The sequence below is a fragment of the Apis mellifera genome, linkage group LG13 (genome assembly GCF_003254395.2).
Source record: "Apis mellifera strain DH4 linkage group LG13, Amel_HAv3.1, whole genome shotgun sequence".
Classification (NCBI taxonomy): Eukaryota; Metazoa; Arthropoda; class Insecta; order Hymenoptera; family Apidae; genus Apis; species Apis mellifera.
The window spans coordinates 5,442,931-5,459,362 of record NC_037650.1 but is presented as its reverse complement, the minus strand read 5'-3'; the positions used below and the strand labels follow the sequence as shown (position 1 = coordinate 5,459,362).

At 47.7% G+C, this 16,432-nt stretch overlaps 1 protein-coding gene across 25 annotated transcripts in view; it reads left to right on the top strand.

The window, feature by feature from the left end:
* Nucleotides 1-16,432, top strand: part of Foxp (FoxP protein) — a 234,575-nt gene that overhangs the window by 67,463 nt on the left and 150,680 nt on the right. The window contains exon 2 of one of the 25 annotated variants that reach the window (XM_026444546.1): nt 10,094-10,312. The exons of the other annotated variants lie outside the window; for them this stretch is intronic. The gene's annotated coding sequence lies outside the window, so the exon portion shown is untranslated. The remainder of the gene's footprint in view (nt 1-10,093; nt 10,313-16,432) is intronic. 25 annotated transcript variants of the gene reach the window in all.

The window sequence follows — 16,432 nt, the reverse complement described above, 5'->3', positions numbered from 1 at the left end:
TAATCGATGTATCGTTAAAATAATATACCTTGTACGCCCGTTTGAAAATTTTTCATCGTAAGCCAAATTCGTAACTGTGTTTCTCGTTCTTCGAATACATTGAATACGTTGTATTCAAATCCCCGAAATAGTTTCTCGAAACGTAATTTCCTTCGTGACGAAAGATTGGACGTAATTGAAAAATTAGATTTCCATTATGAATCCGTTAATCCTCTTCTCTTTCTTTTTTTTCATATCGCTCGCATCCACGTAAATGCACGATCTCTCTTTGGTGGGTGTTGGTGGCGGGCGAGCGATTCGTGACAGAGGCGCGTCGTTGGTGAGCGAAGGGTTGCTGTCGTGGGCTTCCTGGCGGCGGCGGCAGCGAGGCAAAGACCTTGTACCAGGGGGAAAGGTGCCTCGGGGAAGGGTTAAGCGTGTCCGGTCGGGAAATAACTTTCTTACCTACTTACGCCTTCATCTCCTGGGGGCAACTAACTGCGAAACGTCTCGAAACTCTTCGCTTCCTATCGTATTGTGACGTCGAATGGAAGGTAATGGTGGTGGTGTTGGTGTTGGTAGTGGTGGTGTCTTCTCTCGAGGGACCGGGTTTCTTGTTTCGCGTTCGACAGACCGCGACCTCGGTAAACTTGGCGAACTCGGGAGTGTGTTGCCCCGGCCGATCCTCGGCCGCTTCTCCTCCGATCGAGATCGAGATCGCTCTTCCATTATTCCCCCTTTCTCCGCTCTTTCTCCTCTCTTACCTCCACCTTCCTTATCGTAGAATTAAAATTCAATTAACGCTCGATTATGGCTTCCGCGGCGCGGCAATCTCGCTCGGATAACCGATATTACTCGCTCGCCGTGAACAAGGTAATTACGAATGTATCGCGTATGGATTGGCGATAACGGACCTCGGTTAAACTTTATCGAATACGCAGTAATTTTTCGCGCGCGGTTGGAAAGGGCGTAGGATAGGATATTTGAAAAGACGAAGCGAAGAAAGTTAACGCGAAGTTGAGCGGTGGTAACCTCGAGTGAGTTACATCGATAACTCCCGCTCTCCGCCGATTGTTGCTGGACTCACTCGAATCGGGGGATGTAGAGTTCGCTCTTCTAGCCTCGCGGGACACGCGATCTTGCCATAGGTGTATCGGCCATTGTTTATTCGTAGTTGCATGCGCACTTACGTGAATGCAAACGGACACCGATATATATATATATATATATAAAACCGTATTTTCTAGCGTGTTACGGGCGACCAATATCTGACTGCATAAAGCACGCGCGTGGTATGCACAATAGGGTGGAAAAGTAGCCGCGCCTAGTGTTAAGCCCGATAACGGTGTTCGAACGAAACTTATTCGTACCGGCTGGCCTTTCCTTCACGCGTGCGTCGTGTCATTACGCGTTGATACCCGATTAAACTCACACCCTCGCGACCCACCCGCCGCTCTCGCACTTTCTCGTACTCGCCGGCAATTTTTAACTACGACAGCGAAGGTAACGTTGACACGCCCACGCGCGTTCGATAATCGGCGAATTACCGGACGAATGGACAGACTTGCGAGTATCGTGCGGTTTCGTGGGACGGCTGTTGGTGTTGCGTTATCCGCGAAATAAACGCGGAATAAACGCGAGGCGAGAGGGGAGTTCTGGTTGTGAATTATTGACTCGTTTATTAATATTTCAAAGGTTGGGACGTCGTCTCGCAATTAACGGGATCGGTTTCTCTTAATCGGTTCAACTTAACTTGTGGTAAATAGAATTATCGTTAACGCGGTTTGTCCAATTCCGTTGATACGTGTCAACGGTTGGAAACTATTTCCACGGCTCTATTTCGATATCCTCATTTTCGAGATAGAAGCGAGGGAAGTTGAAGGTTTTTCATTCACCTTTCACGGTGGCAATTTGCGAGGACGGTTGTCGCGCCGTATATATTCGACATCGCGCTCGCCTCGATGTACGAGGTTCGGTGTATATCCCCGAGGCTTGCACACATATTTCCCCCGTAATCCGTGGCATTGCGTGTTTCGATAACGCGGCCAGCCGGTCGCCGTTGTATTTTATTGCTCCCGCACCTTCTTCCTCCCCTCCTTCGCTCCGGAGAATCTTCTTCTATCTTCGCTCTCGGTTCACTTAGGCGAAGGTGACCGCCCACGTGTTCGTGTACAGTCTTTCGATTCTCGTCATTGGATCGCGATGATACGCGTTCCTTTTTCTTATCGCCGCGAATCTTTCGCTCCGCTCGTCTCGATCTTCGATAAAATCTGTCGAATAATAAGCAGATGCGATTATCGGTAGTTGGTTCGGTAATTATCTTCGCTTTTTCGCAAGGGAATCGTTTATTTTCGAGGGATGACGCAAGAGAGAGAATACGCGTGCAGCATCGGAAAGCATCTTCTACGAATCGGCGTAATCGATTCGCACGATCGAGTTTGAAGAGACGAGATACGGATTCGTATCGCGAAAGGCGCGGAATGGCACGCGGAGTGAACGTCGTGGACGGATTGAAATTTTGTTTGAAACACGATTCTTCCCGGGGAGAGGGAGGGGGAGAAAAAAATGTGAAACAACGTGATTTAAGAAAGGCGCGCGATAGAGGGGAGTGGGATGGAATGCGGTGGATCAAAGGAATCGTACATTTTTAATGATGTAACGCGATCGTTCGTAATATTTTATACGGTATATAAATGAATAAAAATAATATATCACCGTGGATGGCACGGTTTTATCGCACGCGCACGCACAGCCCCGGTGTATTTAATCTGCGATACGGCATTCTACATACCTACGTACCAATAATGATGAATTCCTAGCGTTACTCGCGTTTGCCCGCCCGGTATTACGTATGTAACTAGCGTATAACATTAACCTTTGATGCGTCGCGTTACAATCAATTAATTGTGCCTTTTAAAATTCTGATTATTATCGATGCGGCCCTCGAAATATTCATCTGGACGGTATCAAAATTGCGTGAGAATTTATATTTTGCAGCAGCCCCGGCCGCAACGGCAATTTTTGATAATTTACTATCGTTATTTCGCGCGCTTTATATCACCGATGGGATGCCCCGAAAGCGTTAATAATCAAACAATTAAATTCGCCGGAATTGTTGGACGAATAACACGCGCCCGATCATCGTGCGCGCGTGGAAAAAAGCCGAAGGTGGGCGGGAGGGAGGACGAGGGGGGATTGGGGCGGAAAAAAAAACACGGGGGAGGATAAAATATCGGTCGATTCGTTACACGGGTGCAATTTCACCCTCCGTTCTAAACTATTCTAATTCGAACGTTCTAATAAAACGCTAACGCCGCCGTAATATCGATCACTCGCCGAACACTTTCGATATCCCCGTCGTCCATCCGTGCCCGGCCAAGTTCGATGCTGCTTCTAACGATATGGAAACGATATGGATTAAGCTTAAGTCGGTTAAGCTTCTCCATCGGATGGGGAAAAAAACAAAAGAGAGAAATAACGGTGTACTCGAGATATTAAGATCCCCAGATTTTTCCCGGCCGATCGACCGTGTCTAATTCATTTTTACGACAAGTTTTTTTTTAACAAGTTAACGGATCGATCGTTACGCGCCGAGGTCGGGATCCCCGATTCTCAGACAGCACGAACGATATATCACCGCTATTCACGCGGCCGCAAAAGTTTCGTCTATTTATACCTCGACGCGCGCAAAATTCGCGCACCGGGTCGAAGCCTGGCAAATATTCGGTGTTCCGCATCGACTCATCGATCCACTTTATCAGTCGCCTCCTAACCGCGATATTTCCCACGACCAATCACCTGGCAACTTTCGCTGCCTCCGTCCTTTTTTTTTTCCTTTCTCTTTTTTCCCCTCCCCTCTTCATTTTTATCAACCCTTCTAGCCTCTCTATCTACATACACACCTACCTGCCTACCACCGTCTACCATCCCCTATCCGACCTATCATCCGACCGTGGCTCCGCTCTCCAATTGGAGTACGAAACGTGGCCGATACCGGGAATCGGTATCGTCGGAAGACAGAGCAGAAGAGGAGGAACTAAATCGCGTACGAGTACACACTTCGCCGTGCGAATGCACACCCTTCCAACCCCGTAATGCCAATGACCTGCTCGCTTATAGGCACAAAGTCCTAGCTATATCTGACCGTCTGTATGTTACCTATTCTTAGCACGAGGAACTCCATATGCATAGTACATGTACATATACGTATGTACGCGCTCTTACATACGCGCGCGCGCGCGCGTCTTTGGTGTTGCTCTTACATGAGCCTCGTATACGAGAGAACCAATAACGAACGTATTTCGTTTGAGGTTGGAATTTGTGTGTGTGTGCGTGTGCGGTACGGGGATTGGAAGATCGGTCTGTTTGTTCCGTAAGATTCTGTCCTTGTGAAATTATAATTAACGATATCAAAGTCGCGGGACGAAAGGCTGGCTAAATGTTAAATAATGGGTTGACAGTAACGATCGTTACGAGCTGTTACGAACGAGTTTCGCGGTTCATGAAAGAAACTAGCGTGAGTTAAAGAAGCAGCAGGAAGAGAACCGTCAGGGCCATTTGATAAGCAACCGTGTTCATTATTGCACATTAGCCCAGTTATCGTCACGCCTTCCTCTGTTTAGCCTCTATTTCGCTCCTCGTTCCGCTTTGCCGACGTTTTATCTAACAGCATTCTCAGTTGCGTCCGTACGTAGGCAGAAAAACGAGCAACGATTGTCTATTAGCGGAATAGCGATTTGTCTTTTTTCCTTTTATTTTTTTTCTCGGAACGTTGTGAACAAAATTCGATAAAATTACACATCTCGCGAGCTTTCTTCTTATTTTTCTTCGTTAAATTCTTTTTTTCTTTTCTTTGCATGGCCTTGTAAAGAAATATATAAGAGAGATATATCGAAGAATCGTGGCTCACCCTGTGGAGTATCATAAAGGGGTGTGCGTACAAGCAAGAACATCGCGGGACAAGATTCTTACGACGCTCAATAAGATGTACACGTGTAGCGAAAAGGGTGCGAGCGGAAGAAGGGTTGAGGGGTGAACGCGGTGAATGCCAGGTTTAATGAAAACAATCCTAGTTTATAATCCGCGATAAGTCTCTCGGCACGAGCCGTACAACGAATTCTCTCACCTCGATTCGGCAAAAGATCTCGAGAGAGAGAGAGAAGCGAACACGACACCCAGAAGGAGCGAATCGGCTAGGTTCCGCGCGAGGGCAAGATTCTGGCTTTAACGCGAGCTCTAGAAAGGGTTGGGAAAACGGGGTTGGGAGGGACCGACGTGTAAGGTGAAAGATCTTAGTGCGAGAGAGAGAGGGAGGGAGAGGAGGAGAAGACGATGAGGCGGTAGATAGTCGAGCGAGAGAACGACGACGACGACTGTCACGCGAAATGAGGTGCGCGGTGGCGAAGAGAGGAGACGAGGGGTAGATGAAGGGTAGAGGCGGAGAAGTGAGAGACGGTTGCCCTTCCCCCTTCTTCTTCAGGGGCTATTAGCAGTTTAGCTTGTACAAAAGCCTTCTAATTGTACACGAAATTTGCTCGGTCTACCTCGTCGCCACCGCTCGACAATATACTTTCTCGCTACGATGGGAGGAGAGAAAGAGTGTGTATCACGTCTCTGTACGTGAACACACCGTTGAATAAGAAGTGTACAAGGAAGGCGATATCGCGTAGAAAGTGGTAATGGAGTTGGTTCGTTCCTTCCACGTTTGTTAATTCGTTAATATCGCGGGACGAGAGACCACGTTCTTTCGAAAAATTCAAAATCGTTTTCGTAAACGAGATGTAAACGTTGGAGGGTTGCGGTTGTGGAGAAGGAAAAGACGGAAACGCTCGAGATTTAACAGATTTTTTTTACACTTTTGGCGAGTTCTCCTCGACGGTCATTAGCCGAGGATGGAGAATCCGGGTGGAGAATAGTGGGTGAAAGAAAAGGCGGACTCGGGATTCAGATTTTTCATTAAGGAGACGTCGACTCAGCTATCCGGTCGCCCTCTCGGATATAAGGGGGGAGGGGGAGGTGTGGACGGGACCGAAGCAGGCGAAGGGAAGGGAAGAAGGGGATGGATGGCAGAGGACGGCTGCAGACTCGCGGTATAATATGGTGGATTAATACGCGCAAAATCTGCCACCTAAAAGTTATTAATGACTGCCACGCCGGTAACTCGCCATGCGACGCGTCAAAGATTTTATAAAGGAGGGGTTTCACCCTCCCTTTCTTCGTCCCACCCACCACCGTGACGCGTCCATTCTTCAAGGGCGTTGAAAGAAAAGATCCCGGAAAGCCGAAGTTGTCAGCTACTTTCCACCTCGTGGTCTTGCAAAACTTTATTGTTCTTCTCGCGTTTATTTTTAAATCTTCCTTCAAAAATTTCTTCCTTTTTTCCCCCCTCCCCTCCCGCGTGATATTCGATCAATCAGTGCGATATCGTGTCGTCCTTTCTTTTTTTCTTTTTTTTTTTTTTTTTTTTTTTTGGGAAAATCCCCAAACGGATTCGAGCGGAAAAGCCATCCCTGGAAAAGACGATCGAACACGCTCGGCTCGATTGAAGAGGAGAGAGAGAGAAAGAGAGAGAGAGAGAGGGAGAGGGAGAAAAAAAGGCGAAGCACGTTACAGAAACGATACCGAGCGAGGAGTCGCAGCGGCGAAGTAGGATTTGCGAAGGGGTTGCCGAAGGGGTCGAAACAGGGGGTGCAGATTTGAACAAGAGCTCGGTTGCTATGCAAATTGGAAAGATAATAATCGATTGTCGGAGGATGGTTGCGTTGATGGGCTCGCGGATGAGCACAGCACACCTCCCCACCTGGAAAACACGCTGATCCCCCCCCTCTCACACCCCTGGCCCCCTCTTTTCGCTACCCCTTCCGCCCTCGTATCGCCCATCCCGATCTCCCTCAAGGGAAATTATATAGTCTGCCCTCGACGTGCCCCCGGTCCCATAGACCGTCAAATACCTTACCTGTCCCGTCTGCATTCATTCCCTTCCGTGTCTCGCCCCTATATCGTGGATCTGAGCGGTGGACACTACGAATTTCGAGGACACCTTCATATCGAAACTCGTAACCGGCCGAGGAAACGATCGAAACGAGACTGCTCCATTTTTCATTCTCCATTCTATTTTCCACGTCTCTCTCTCTCTCACTCTCGTACATCGCACCGATAATATTCGATTAATACTCGAGGCGAAGAAAGGTGAGGATAATTTTTACGGATAGGGATAGGAAGAGATTGGTCCGAGGGTTGTTTTTCATCGGCGCGGAGGAAATTTATTCTCTCTCATCGCGATGACTAATGGTGTTTGTATATTTTTAAATTCATCGGCGTAATGAACGGGTCTGTAATCGAATCAAGGGAGAAGGAAGACGGGAAGGGAGTGAGGAGGAGGAGGAGGAGGAAGAGGTTAGGTCGAGAAGGAGAGCGTCTGCTAATTGAAGAAAAGCCCAGCGCGCATCAATCATCGGAGTGAAAGATCGCGTCGAAACGGTACGACCCTTCTCTCTCTCTCCTTCCCTCCTTCCCTCCTTCCCTCTCCTCTCTGAGGCATGGAAGAAATCGCGTTACCGTTGACCCGATTTCGCGTTTCCTTCATCCCCTCCGCTCCATCCATCGTATACGAAAATAAAATAAAAAAACAAAAGCGGAGCGCGATGTACAATTTTAACGAAGCTACACTTGGACCGTGCGAAGCTATAAATTCCTTGGAAGCGGAGGCGAGAAGGAAGACCGAGAAGAGAATGTGAAAAGAGGAGAGGAGGGACGATGACAGAGGTCGGCGTTAAGTAGTTAATTCTCGCCACGATTGCGCCACGCTCTCGGGGAATCGGAATAAAAATCCTTAACGAAACATCTCGGGGCATAAATTAAGCTCGGGGCGGGTAAGCGTGAACGTGAAGAAGAAGAGGAGGCGCGCTTGTAAAAGCGGATGCCAAACGAGCGACGAAGGTCAGGAAAAGGGAACACGCGCGCGTTCGAACAAACGAAAGCGAAAAGGGGGACATCGAAGGGATGGGGAAGGAGGGAGAAGGAGAGAGAGAGAGAGAGAGAGGAGGGAAAGAATGGGTAGGGAGTGGAAAAAGCGGAGGGTGAGGAAGAATGAGTGTTTCGTGTTTGCGCATATTCCTCGCAATATTCTCTGTTTATCTCTATTGCCCCTTGTTTATCCAGTGTCCGTCCGTCCGTCCTTCTATTTTCGTTTTTCCTTTTTCCTCGAGCCCGGGTCTTTACACGGGGCAGGCAGGCGGTCGCTGGTCGTAGCCCGTCCTTCTCCTCCACCGTCGCCAGGTACGACCGTCCACCTATTTGTCCGTCTCCCTTTCCCGCTCGCGCCACCTTCTATATATTCCAACCGGTGTTTACGTTCGAGATAAAGCGAGGAACAAACAGCAGGCATAGGGCTCTCATGGCCACCACGTACAGTTCGTCATAACGTCGTCTAATTTCACATCGTCGAGAAATCGAACCGTCCTTCCTCTTTTATCGTTCCCCTATACATTTCCCCTTATCGCCTTCTATCGCTCTCGAGCTCTCGATTCTTATTAGCCGAATAAATTAGCCGATGAAAAAAAAGAAAAAAAAAAGAATCGCACAACTCGAATTTCTCTATCGATTTTCCCTTCCCTCCTTCCCTTTCGAAGGGGAGGAGGGTCTATTTTAATCGTTCGCCCATTCCCATCCCCCCAAGGGAAGTTAAAATTTTCTTTCTCTCGCGCGATACATCGGACGAATCATTTATCTCGGGCGCGCGTTACGTGCGATACGTACGTATCGAAATCCGGCGAACGATGAAATATCCGATCCGCCGCCGGAATGGCGGCGCGGTTCTCGATTCTCGACTTTCACCCGGTAATCGGAAGTGAGCTCTCCGGTGCAATAATCACGGATCGAAGAGATCCGTGGGCCGTCGTTAACGATCAGCGACGTATTTTTGATTCGTTCCGGGGAGGGGGGGGGCGCGATTTACGGATGGTGCGGCGGAGCATTTGCCTCGTGGGTGTAATGGAAAAACAGTGGGATGTATGCACGGCTGCGAATCAGTATATATTATACTGGAACAAATATTTTGTACGCGGAACGACGGTGCCCGATGTGTAATTTCGACGCATCTGTACCTGTGTCACGTGATCCGCCTTGTTATTCTCCATATCCGTTCCCTCGGATCGGATCGGACGGGCGAGAACGAGCGGGGGGGGCGGACGGGAGAAAAAGGCAAAGAGAAGGACGGCGGTGGAGGCGAGGGAAGAAGGGAGAAGAAGGAGGGTCTTTGGATACGAGGAAATCTAAAAAGAGAGAAAGGAACCGGCCTGGTATAACGCGCGCGTTGCAACGATTGTTTCTCTCCGCCTGGGGAGGCGGACGCGATACGATAAAATCGATCCTCCCGATCGGGCTATCGATCCCGTAAACAACCAGAGCCTCTCGTAGGTCGTATCGCGAAGAAAAGCCGCCAATGAAGCCCCGCAGCATGTTGATCCAATGCATTTACAATAACGACGTTGTTTATCTGTCGGACGACAAACGACTGGTTGTTCTACCCTCGTCGCCACCCCCTATCCTCGCGTTACCCCTTCATCCCTGTATTTCTCCCTCTCCCTCTCTCTCTCTCTCTCTCTCTCTCTCTATCTATCCATCTATCTCTCTACTTGTGTCTACTATCCACCCCCTTTGCCCCACACCGTGTTCCTCCTTCGCCGTATCAACGTCGACCTCCTCCACTTTACCCCATTCATCTCCGTCTCTATCGCTACTCTCCGTCCGTTCCATGTATATACAATCGTCGTTATATATTAAACACGGCGCAACGTATACCGAGGCATCGACGGGCCAGCCAAGTGTACACGATGCACACGATGTCGGCCTCGTGGCGTCTAGATAGCGGTTTTGTTTATGCGATACTCCGTGCACTACGCGCACGATTTCGACTTCCACTTCCACTTCGACTTCCACTTCTTCCACTTTGCCCGTTCGTGTTTCAAAACGGTTTCTTTTCTTTCTTTCTTTCTTTCTTTCTTTTTTCCTCTCGTTTCGATTCTTGGAAAGAAATTGGAGAGTGGCAAGTTTTCTCCCCTTTCCCCGATCTAATCCCGATCCATTTCTAATCTGTTCCGGGATTTTTTTCCAGAGGTTGGCGGGGGAAATCTTGGCGGGGACAAGGGGAAAAACTGGAAACAGGCTGTGCGGCGGTCGGCTTTCTCGGCGCAATAGGGTCGCAGGGGATCAGGGAAATGCAGAAGGTTACTAAGAGCTAGGGAACTTGTAGCCAACACATAGAAGTTTCGCAAACACACACGGACGCGCGTCCATAGACATTCCACACTGGCAAGCTCTCTCATACTCTGGGGCAAGTATCGTCTGGCTAATGTAAAAAACATGGGTGCACACAACGTGTTGTGTGTTGCTTACATTGCGACTCTCCTTATTCCCGTAGGGTTAAAACGGGGGGAGGGAGGGGCTGGTCGCGGGCTGTAGGAGGCTGGCGAAGCAGGGGAGGAGGGGGGAGTAGGAGGGAGGGAGGCTGTATGATACCACGGGGTTAGCATTGTTTTGTGCGACGACCACTCAGACTCCTCGTCAAAAGAGCTGCTAATGTCGGTGCGCGTCTACTGTGACGTCAATAACGCATGAGGCCAAATTGAAAAATTATCACACCAAAGCGAGGACCGTTGTTTAGAAAGAGGGTGGCCTTCCTTCGTTCCAAAGATCGTCGCTAGTTACGCCAGATAGCCAGACAGCCTAATTTCACCCAATACGGTTAACTCGATCGGTGAGTCTTTTTTTTTCTCTCTCTCTCTCTCTCCTTCCCTTTTCATCTTGGAAGGATGAAATGATTTCTTCGGGAAGAGGAAGAAACGATAGGGAGAAAAGTTGAGTAAAAGAGAAGAAAAGAAAAGAAAAAGAACAATCATCAATAATTACGTTTTCTTTTTTCAGTTTTTAATTAAAATAATCGTAAAGTTAATCGTCGATGAGATATCGTTTTATCGCGGAGCCCATCGCAGCAACTGTGCGATCACTTGCACGGAATGGAATCGGGTGAGTGTTCGACCGACGAAACGGTTCGAAAACAGCGACTCTCTCTCTCTCTCTCTATATATATATGTATGTAGGTATATACGTATATATTCGTGCTACTAGTGGGAACGATGCGTCGGAGAAAAGCTACTTTACGAGGGTGGCAGGTCTGATCGTTGGGTTCTCCACCCGGTTTCTTGCCGGCGAATAATTAGAGCCGATAAGTCACAGCGCAACACCCTGTACCGGTGGGGATGGGGCATGCCGAGAGGGGGGCGGATTTGGGGTGGTTCTGGGCAAAGTTAGAATCGCGTACGGGGGCAGGGGTTTGGAAATCGCGTGCCGATGCCCCATTACACGGACAGACTTAGCTTCACCCATAGTCGCGGTTCCTACTTTCGACTTTGGCAAGGGTGAAAACCGGCCTTCTCCACCCTCCCTTCCCTCCACCACTCTGCTTGTGCCACCTTTTACACCCAACGGCCCTATCCTTCGACTCGTCCAATATGGCATCGCCTTCCCTGTTACTATTTAGGGTAATTTCGCTTTCCGACAACGATTACGTAAGCCTAGAGTTTCGTCGTCGTCGTCGTCGTCGTTGTCCTCGTCGGGTGTCCGTTCGTGTCGATCGATTCGATTCGTCAGCCATTCGTTTCTAATCGTTTCAACGGGAAGACTTCGATTGGGCGGGCGGGCGAATAAAAGTGAGTAAGCAAGCACAGCGAAGTCAGCTGTGGTTACCGATTAAGGAGGATTTTCTTTTGTTTTAGGTCAGCCCGACTTTAATTGGACGGCTTTGTTGGTCGGTTAGAGTTGTCTGGTATAATTTAAAAGAATGGCGTGTGGTTTGTTGGTCAGATATTGAAACCGTTGTCGCATAAAACCAGTCGGTTTCGCGCTGGCTATTTGTTGTCACATCTAAAGTTATTACCGTGTCTCTTTCGCTTCGTATTATTTATGAGACAATATAGATGGTGTACACGTAGACCGTATATTCTTGGGATGTAAAAATAGAAAAAACTACGAACGCAATAATTGTAGTGTAGGGACTAACTTTGCTAAGCGTTCCTTTGATTTACTATCGGACAAAGGTCAGAGATATTTCCAAGTCAGTTGCGCGATAGGATATTTAAAGTCTTTTAATTGCGCATAATTTTGACGAAAAAAAATTAAGGACGGTAATACAACCGTTTGCCATTTGTTACCGGATAAAATATTTTACGAGAATTTTTTTTTTTTCTTCCATCTCTTTTCCTTTTTTTTTTCTTTTTTTTCTTTTTTTTTTTCCTTTTCTCCAAGGGGAAGAGAACCTGTTGATCGCCTATTAAAAAATATGAACGGTGGCAACCGTTCGATCGGATCGAAAACCAACCGGCGCAATATCGTCCGTTTTTTTTTTTTTTTTTTTTTTTCGACCGTCCGTTTCATCCATCCATGTATTTTGTCACCAAACATTCCCGATGTTAATACGGGACACCGGTCCGATTACGTGGATTAGAAATAGATATCGACATTTTACGTCGATACAGTGTCACTAACCCTGTACTCCACTTCCGGAGAATTTTCCGACAGTATTCAAATGATCTTTTAACTTGTCGTTTTAATAATATTCATAACATGCCGGCAAACGATTTCTATTTCATCGAATAACAATAGAACGTTAGTAGAGACTGTGTCGCATAAATTGTGACACAGCGTATTCGAGACACTACTATACATTATAACCGTTCCTTCTATCGATATACACGGCCGTGTACTGAAAATACAAACGCATCAAAAATTTATACGTCATTTGTGGATAATCGATAATTCGTCCGTGATAGCGCACCGCTTGAAACCGCGCCGCTCAATCGTTTTCGCGGCGTGAACATCGACCTGGAAAAGAGTGGAAAATTTGTCGTCATTGGAAGAAAAGGAAAGGGAGAGAGAGAGAGAGAGAGAGAGAGAGAGGAGAAGAAAAAGAAGAGAAAAGAGAAAAAAAACGAAGACCTTGGAAACGTTATTGTTATCACGCGGGATGGACAAAGGATGGACAGCGACGCGCGTTATCGTCCACGCTTCCAAGATTTTTGCCAGGGACGCGTAACCATCTCTCTCCGTGTTCTATCTGCCAAGCCGGACAATGGCAGGGACACCTGGTGAAAGGAATTTTTTTACTGCCACTATTTTTAACTTTTTGGCGCGATGAACGCGCGAGGAGAAAGAAACGCTCGAACCGTTTGACCACGCACCGGGCACGGATGAGTTATTTTGATATCAGGACTTCATACCCCATTAGGTCCGGTCCACGATTATTTTGGAAGCAGGACAGGACAATACTCTACCTTGACAATACTCGGACCGATCGTGGTTCCACCAATCTTTTTCTCCCTTTTTTTTTCCCCTCCTCTTCTCTCTCATTCTGGATCCCCTTGATTTCTCTCTTCCCTTCGATTCCTCCTCCCCCTCCTTCCTTCTTTTTCTCTCGCAACGTTTCCTCCCGAAGGAGAGAGGGGAAAGAAACCGATCACGCTCGATATTAACTCGGCCGGCCAAAGTTTCGTCGGGGATCTCCTTTCACGAAGAAAGGAAGGAAGGAAGCATATTTCCATAAACGTCCCTCTTAGGACGCAACATAACAGCGGGAACGTACGCGGAAAAGTGACGATGGTCTGGGGTGGTGGTCAACAAGGGGTGGCAGTTTTCCGCGACGAAAAGGGTGTTGAGGCGAATTGAACTAACAAGGTCCCTGAGGGCAGTTTACGCCCGATATCCCGGTAAACTCTAAACTGTCGAGAAACGATCGTTTCGAGCGGAATACTTTGCTTCACCCCTCATCCTGCTTGTTTCTTCTTCCAACGAAATTGCACGATAAACGCAAACGTGTCTTCTAAAAAAGGTTCTTCTTCTATTTAAAAAAGAAGGAGGAGAAGAAAAAGAAGAAGAAGAATTAGAAACACGTATAAAATCTCTCTCTCTCTCTCTTCTCGTTGACGATTCACCAAATGCACGTTACACAAGACTTGAAAATAACTTGGAGTCCTCCTCGCCTCGCGCTATCTTGTTCACGCGTTGTTGGGGTGAACGGTTTTGGCAAGGGTCTGCGGAAGTACCTTGACTTTGATCAACTTGCCCCGAAGTCCTTCACTCGCGCTCGACAGTTCTTACATAGCTGGTTTAGGGTATTGTTTGGCCGGTGAGCGCCGATGAGAAATGGAAGGCATAGATCCTGGTGCCGCATCTCAAGTAGGCACGTCCCATGCCAGCTAGCGGTGACCATTTGTTAAAGTCCACTTTCGCCGCCACCTGTCCCCCATCGGTTAGGAAAACGGCTCATAACACCGTCGTCCGCCGCGCAGTTACGACAGCCGTTGTTTTTTTGCCCCGGCCAGGGAAACGGGGGCGTGTTGAAGACCGTCTCGCGGATAAAATGTCGATGTCGTTTACGTCCAATAGCTGCCACCGTGACGATAGCCCCCGCCGTATCTCTCCGCCGTGATTTCTATATTTAAAGTTGTGTGCACGCGCGATTGTTTATTCCTCGTTTCGCTCGTTATCGCGAATGCATCGCACTTCGTATATCTTCTCTGTCTCTTGAAAGGGAATATATCGCGATCGTCTGTAATTCTTTTTCTATTAGATTTCGAAAAAAATAAGGGAAAAGTAAAGATAATTGGTCTGGGAAAAGAAGAATCTTATCCGTTTCGCGGTCGAATTTCGCGGAACGATTAACAAAAGCTGGGAATGCGATGCGGGGAGGGGGGAAAAATGCGACGACTCGGTCGCGGCCGATTTGTCGCTTGTCAATTTTTGCCCCGGTCGAGGGTCGTATCGAAACGGGAGCGGGAACGTATCAGCGTGAAACCCATATCGGAATATCGTTTATGCGTCTCTCTAAATCACGCACTTCGTATTGGCGCTTGTTGAACTCGGTTGCATTCCTATCGCGCTATGCAACGTAACGCGAATTTGCCGGCATTCGTGATATAATCACAAATTAATTACTAGGGCTTTATTGAAATTCGCGTTTGGGTTTTTGCAAAATTTTGGAAAATTACCGAAGATCGATTCGAAATTGGAATTCTGCGATGCGGCCGTTTATGAGCGCGTGTGAGGCAAGGCAATACGATACATATTTAATATTTCAGCTGGGATAATTTATTACAAGTCACGAAGACAAACAACACGTTTCGCTATTATTATTACGTTCGATAAATCGAAAGTAGTCGGAACGTGTGTGTCGTCGCGTCAAGTGATAATTATAAAATGAGATATTTCGTTTTAATCGATATCGTTATACACCCTTACGGTACATCGCGCGATAAGTTAATTAAGGTTGCGGGGGTTGGAGGTATAATGTACCGTTGTTACACCGGCTTGTCTCTGCTTATATTGATACGCAACATATATCTCGGGCTTATAGGGTTATTAAGGACTTCATCCGTGTCTCATGGCAGGATTACTACGTTATTATCCTTCGGTAAGTGGCAGGTTGGTCGGTCGCTGGCTGGTTAGTTGGTCCCTCGTAAGGAAGGCCAAACATCGCCTCCTCCTTTCACTCCTTGGTCCCTTGAGCCAGCGGCGAAACTAGTAAGACATTCGCCTCCCTCCGAAATCGTCCGGTGGAATGGGACCCAGTTGTGAATTTGACCCTCGTAATTAATTTATAACCGGCGTTCTTGTTGCGAACCCGACCGGGGTAAGCGGAGGGAGGGTGACCTCGTACGGTACAGTTCCACTCTGGGTTTTAGCCAATTAACGATACCGCTCGAAAACAAACTTATCCCCGCTTTCACGCGTAATCAATCCCTCTCCTATTCCTCCACTATTAAATTTTATCAGAATCTTTCGACCCTTTCGTCCGTCGAAACTATTCGTTCAACCTTCTTTTCAATGTCTTCAAAGTTAAGTTGCTTGATTAATTTCACGATTAATCTTCAGAGTTTCGCGAGAAATCTTAAGTTAACAGATACTTTGATCGCGTTGGACGCGCCAGAGAGAAACGCAAGTTACGTACGCAAGGATTCCTCCTAATGCCTTGGACTTCCATTCCGAATACACAGACACACACACACACAGAATATTCTCCCGCCACTTATTAGAAAGCTAACGCAAATTCGACACGAGGATGAAGGAACGTTGTTGGAAGGTGGTCGAAGGAGAAGCGGTCGAAGGAGGAAGGTAGGAATCCATAGATCGCGGGGCTAACAATCAGCCGTAAATTATGGTCTCAATATCCATTGTGTACCCTTCTTGCTCTCGAACGAGTCTAACCCCAGAGTCTAAGGCCAAGACTACTCACCCCCTCCCTTTGGAAGGCACAACGGTGGAAGGCACAGCGAGAGAGGGTCGGTCGGCTCTCTCACGGCCCAACTGAACCAAGAGATATGTATATTAATGGGGCAATCTTACATAGTTTTGTTTACCTTGCCATTCTCTTAGTACGTATACAATTACTATCCCTAGCCCC